Raw genomic sequence first — 5,673 nt, 5'->3', positions numbered from 1 at the left:
CGCTCGGGCTCCTACACGCCAGAGGCGGCAGGCTTGGAGAAGTAAAACTACTTGACGCAATTTGATAAAACGAAGCACACTGTTCCCTTTCTCAACGTTTCAGGACGTGAAACCAGGCAGGTTTTAAACAGGCTGAGCTGTTCTCCTATGTGTTCTTTTTCCTACTCTTTCTGTTCATAGTGTAAAAGATTGATGTATATATTACTCATAAACATTTCCGTAAGTATATTCCTATCAATAAAATATATATATTTATACCCATTCAAACACAAGAAAGCATCTCTGTTACAGAATACAGTTGAAATAGATGCAAATTCTGTGGCAAAGAAACAGAATTAGTAGGTGGGTGTTTAACATTTCAAAGAGGTTCTCTCCAACCTCAATACGTATATCCATACTAAGACTTGCTATTTTGTTAAATAATAAGCTTTTCACCACTACAGGTAAAGACAGTGATATTATGGGGGAAAATGGTGCATTAGAAGAGAGTTTAGATCTTAATTTTTCCATTCTAAGTTCCCTGTTGTGTCAGACACCAATCTGAGAAATAAAAGGTACATTGTAATTTCAAACGTGATTGATACTCAAGTAAGGACACCATCCTCAGTACTTTATTATTTGTTTTCAAGGTGAATTATATTTTAAGCTTATACAGTTCCATTTCCCACTGCTTTGTATAACGTAATGTTACATTTCCTGAATTCCAGAAAAGAAAAAAAACCTCTATTCCCTCTAGATTGCCAGCTTATTCTTCCCAAGGCACTGATTTAATCCTTTTACTTTCCCAAATTAAAGCAATAATCCCAAACCCCTTAGCCACAGGGACTTCTCACCACCTAATTGTATCTTCTTAACCAACCACACAGGCCCATCCCTACCCACTCCCCCTCCATGGTCCTCTACCTTGTTTTGCCTCTGTGTGTTTTAACCACTGAGCTAGGTATTTTATATAGATTATCACAATACAAAGTCTTCAAAGTACACATTTTAATCTTAAATTTCAAGTCCCATTTCTCCAAAGTTTTGCCTATACTATACGATAGCCTGTCTCTCATACTTCTTATAAGGTATCCCGGGAATTTTAGATTTTTTCACTTTTATGTTGTTAGCACATAGGGTGGGGATAGTAAAAGTAAAGGAAGCATTATTATAGAAAATCACAATTATTGTAGTTATTGGCAAACATTTAATATAATCGATGTTCATTCAGAAATGAAGAAGAGAAGCCACAGGACATTTTAAGGGCTATTAGTAATCTGGTCCCAAATGACATCACCTGCAGCCACAGGGCAGCACCTAATGACAAAGACTTTTAAAAGCTCTCTGGTAGGCATTTACATGTAGCGCAACAACCCAGAACCAAGACAGTCAAGGTTTTATATTAACGGACAAGTGCAATTCAGCGTTAAGATAAAGTTCGAACCGTTGAGGCTAATGGAGTATTTTCAGGAATAAACCTGCAAAAGCCTGGGTCATACATCTTTGCATTGCTCCAGGGTCCACACAGAGAGATAGAAAAACAACCAGGCCACAGGCCCAGACGCATTTTACAGTCGTGCCCATTAACTCTTGGAGAGAATGCAGACACACCACCTAATGACAGCAATTTCCAGTCAATCTAGCAAAAGACATGACCTGTTCTGGGTTTCCTGGAGGTTATAAGGACACTGCCTAATTTATTGAGCCAATATAATAAGATAACCAGATGGAGAAGCTAATGGGCTGAGACACTGACAGTTAAGCATTATTTGCTAACACTGGTAGAGTGGAGACTAGAGTATATTATAGGCCAGTACTTACCTTTTAATTAAAATAATACTGTTTTCAGCATTATTTTAACATAGCAGTTAGGCATCATGGATTCAGTCTACCAGTCTTCTTATTTTTTAAAATTTTTTCCTTTTAGCTTCTTTGGGGAGGACTGCTCGAGCAAAGTCCGATAACCCGAATAGTACAGTATTTTGATCCAGCTGTTTAAAACCTATTTAATTGCTTGCTATGTAATTGCTTGTTTGGCCTTCCCAAGTTAATATTTAAAAGATAGAGAAGCAGTATAGCAATAGTCATAAAAATAAGAAAACTTAGAACTGAAAATAAAATCTTTAAGGATTATTCGCTACAACCTCAACATCCCATCTCTGATACCTTCTAACAGTTATTCTGTAAATCACGGAAATTTAAAATATCCCCTTCAGGTTTCTGTTTTTAAGTACTCCTCAGTTGTTTATATAACGAGACATGAAGATCTTCCCTTAAGCACATCCATTTCAGCAGCCCAATACCCTTCTACACTCCATTGTGTGATGAATATTACAGTCTTGAAAAAGCGTTCTTATCATCTTACACCCAGAGTCTGACCACTGACCACACGTGTCTTTGGGATTCTCTTGTACCTCAAAGCCTTGAAGGTATCCTCTTATCTCCCTCCCTCTGTACAGTTTTTCTCTTATCTTTATCTATGATTTTGTTTTCAACTTTTAATTTGGACAAATGAAACACATGTTATCCCAATTTCCCCTTTGTCAGCTTATTCCATCCACCATTATTTCTCTTCTGTGGGCTCCGTTCACACCTATTTTTAACTCATTCTGTCTCTCTGCCCCTACTTTCACTACTCTCCCCTTCCCTGCCCCTCAGTTACCTCTTCATTTCTTTCTTGTCCCATCTTTCTCTCTTCTTTTCATCTTTATTTTCTTCCTTCAGTCTTTTGAATTTACTGTTCGGTCACTTATTTCAATACATCTACATGTTTTGAGTCATAGTGCTGATTTCAATTTTATTTTTCTGGCTTTAAACTTCAGAAGACATACACACTAGTAAAAATCAGTAACGGCGTATACATGTGTGCACACATACACACAAATAAAAAAACCTTTATTCCTTCCTCTTTCCCTCCTTCTTCACAGAAATAGATAGAAAGTTGGAAATAGCCAGTCTGATTTAACTGAAAGTTTGGTCCACTAAATATTATTGGTAAGAATAAAATTATATTTGGAGAAAAGTACTGAACTGATTTGCCCTGCACAAATTCTCAGTAAGGAATCTGTAAAATACGTTCTTCTGAAGGTTCTGAACCATTAACTCTCCTTAAGGAAACTGTAATCTACCAACCCCCAAGTCATTTTGCACCCACTAAAGATTTTTAAGCCTGACATGAAGTCTTCATTTCCACGCTCAGTTCCACCAGCCATTTGTTAACTCTGACATAGGAGAAGATGCTAATCCTCTCTACGACTCAGTTTGTTCAAGGGAAAATGGAGAAAAAAAGAGTACTTACTTCAAAATCTTATTGAATAAGATAATGGCAGAAGAGGTAATTTGGACAAAATTTCTGATGAGGACAACTATAAAGGCTATACAAAAATTTTTTTTAAATGTACATGAGGGCATCAAAAAACGAACAAGTTGGGGAATTGTTGAACCAAGATCTAGTAGTGGTAGACAGAAGCTTAGGGAATTGATCCCATTAGGGCAGCTCTTCACTTTGGAGACATTTTCTGATATCAGGGGAAATGGTTGAGAGTTGGCAGCTTATAAACACTTTTGAGAACCTCATGTGGCAAGGGAGACAGGAATTGGAATTTTGAGTTCACCTATGTGGGAATGTGGTCCTGGAGAATGCCCCTGCATTTAGGTTGAGGATTTGCAGGGACTCACACCAAGTGTAAGGATGAACTAGAAATTAACATTCCATGCAGGGTACTCCAGTTCAAAATTGTCTGTCTCAATACATGAAATTGGATTAAGGTGATCACATAGTGATAATGCCCCCAAGTGTTCAGCAGAAGATCATCATATTAAAAAATATAGACAAACACGTACATTTAGGTCATACACATGATCTCAAAGAAGATTTCAAATGTGGGATTTTACAGGTAATAGCTGCCAGGATAATAACTAAATGGTCTCAAAAGAAGTTTATTTTCCCTCTTTCCTTTTTTTCCTTTTCTTCTTTTTAAAATGGAAGATTAGGGGAGCCTGGGTGGCTCAGTTGGTTAAACGTCTGCCTTCGGCTCAGGTCATGGTCCTGGGGTCCTGGGATCGAGCCCGGGATCGAGCCCCACATCGGGCTCCCTGCTCGGCGGGGAGCCTGCTTCTCCCTCTCCTCCCCACTTGTGCTCTCTGTCTCTATCTCTGTCTCTCTCAAATAAATAAATAAAATCTTTAAAATAAAATAAAATGGAAGATTATAAAACAATTGTGAAGGAGCTTCAGAGAGAGGATGAGCATGTGCTTTCTCCTTTCCCATGTCCCTGAGCTAGAGGGAAAAAGACGGTTTAGCTGGAGAAGTTAGTGAGACCATCCCAACCAAATTCCATTGATAGAAAGTTCAGGAATAATCTCAGGTGAAAGAAATGTCTGCCCACCTGCTCATCATGACCAGTACTTGGTTAATTTTAGAATGTATTATCTGCCACAGATGAATAGGTTGTTTTCTCTAGCCCAGCATTTGGCTCAGAGTCAGATTTCAGTGAATGCTTTTTGAATTTAATGCTGATTTGTAGATATTTCATTTGTGTAATGAGGAACCTATTCACACAGTAAAGGAGATAATATCTATAAACACATCAGCACAGCGGTCAATCCTGAGGATACCTGTGGTAATTTAGGCAAAATTTGGAGTTGAATGCCACCGTGCTTCCCATTTTCAAAATGTTGTTATTGAATCTCGATAGACTTTGTTTTCCAAATCGAATATCAAGTTAATTTTATTAATATTTGACTTACCTACCTTATCATCACAGCCATGTTTTATATGGAACTTATTAAAATAGTTTCCAGATTTGTCTTGTCTATTAATTGGCATAATATTTGAACTTAGGAAGTGTCAAGGTTAAGTATCTTACCTAGATATAGAAATAGAATGACAAAGTGTGACAGCGGGAATTGTATATGATATGCCCTCCTACTCAATCATGTGTAGCATGTCACTTCTCGTCCAACTTATCATGAAAGCCATTGAATGTATCTGACAGGACATATATTTGACTGCTGGAATGATGGACGTCTCTGAATGTGTAGACCTGGCTTGATGGGAGAAGATTATGAATGTGTGGCATCGAGGGCAGGTTCCCAGCAGTGAAAACGGAATTTCTACCTGATGCCGCACCAGGGTTCTGGGATATTTGCCCTGTCTGATGGCTGACAGTTTGCATGTGTTTTAACTCTGGCAATCAGTCAACCTGCTCTTGATAGGTAATTGCCAGTGGGGACCTAATTTTTCCACATCAATTGTCACACATGTCTCTAATATTCTTATTCACCATTAACTAGATTGACGATGTTGTTTCAGACAATAGGAAAAGGAAGGAAAGGTTTCGCTTTCTTCCTCAAAAGACACAGCATTTCGGCTAAATTATATAAGTAAAAAGCTAACAAATCTTTGGAGCAGATACTTAAGATGAAAATAAATGACAATGTCCAATGTCACATTCATGCTCTGATCAGTATGAAATTGCTAATAATATATTATGTTGATGTACGTGAAGTCAAGTTATTTTAACTCCTGGAAGCAGGGAGCCATTAATGCATTTTAAAAGTAGGAGCTTTTGCGGGGGGGTGCCTGGGAGGCTCAGTTGTTAAGCGTCTGCCTTCAGCTCAGGTCATGATCCCAGGGTCCTGGGATCGAGGTCTGCATTGGGCTCCCTGCTCAGCGGGAAGCCTGCTTCTCCC

This window comes from Halichoerus grypus, chromosome 10 (genome assembly GCF_964656455.1).
Source record: "Halichoerus grypus chromosome 10, mHalGry1.hap1.1, whole genome shotgun sequence".
In the NCBI taxonomy this organism is placed as follows: domain Eukaryota; kingdom Metazoa; phylum Chordata; class Mammalia; order Carnivora; family Phocidae; genus Halichoerus; species Halichoerus grypus.
This window is presented reverse-complemented; position numbering follows the sequence as displayed.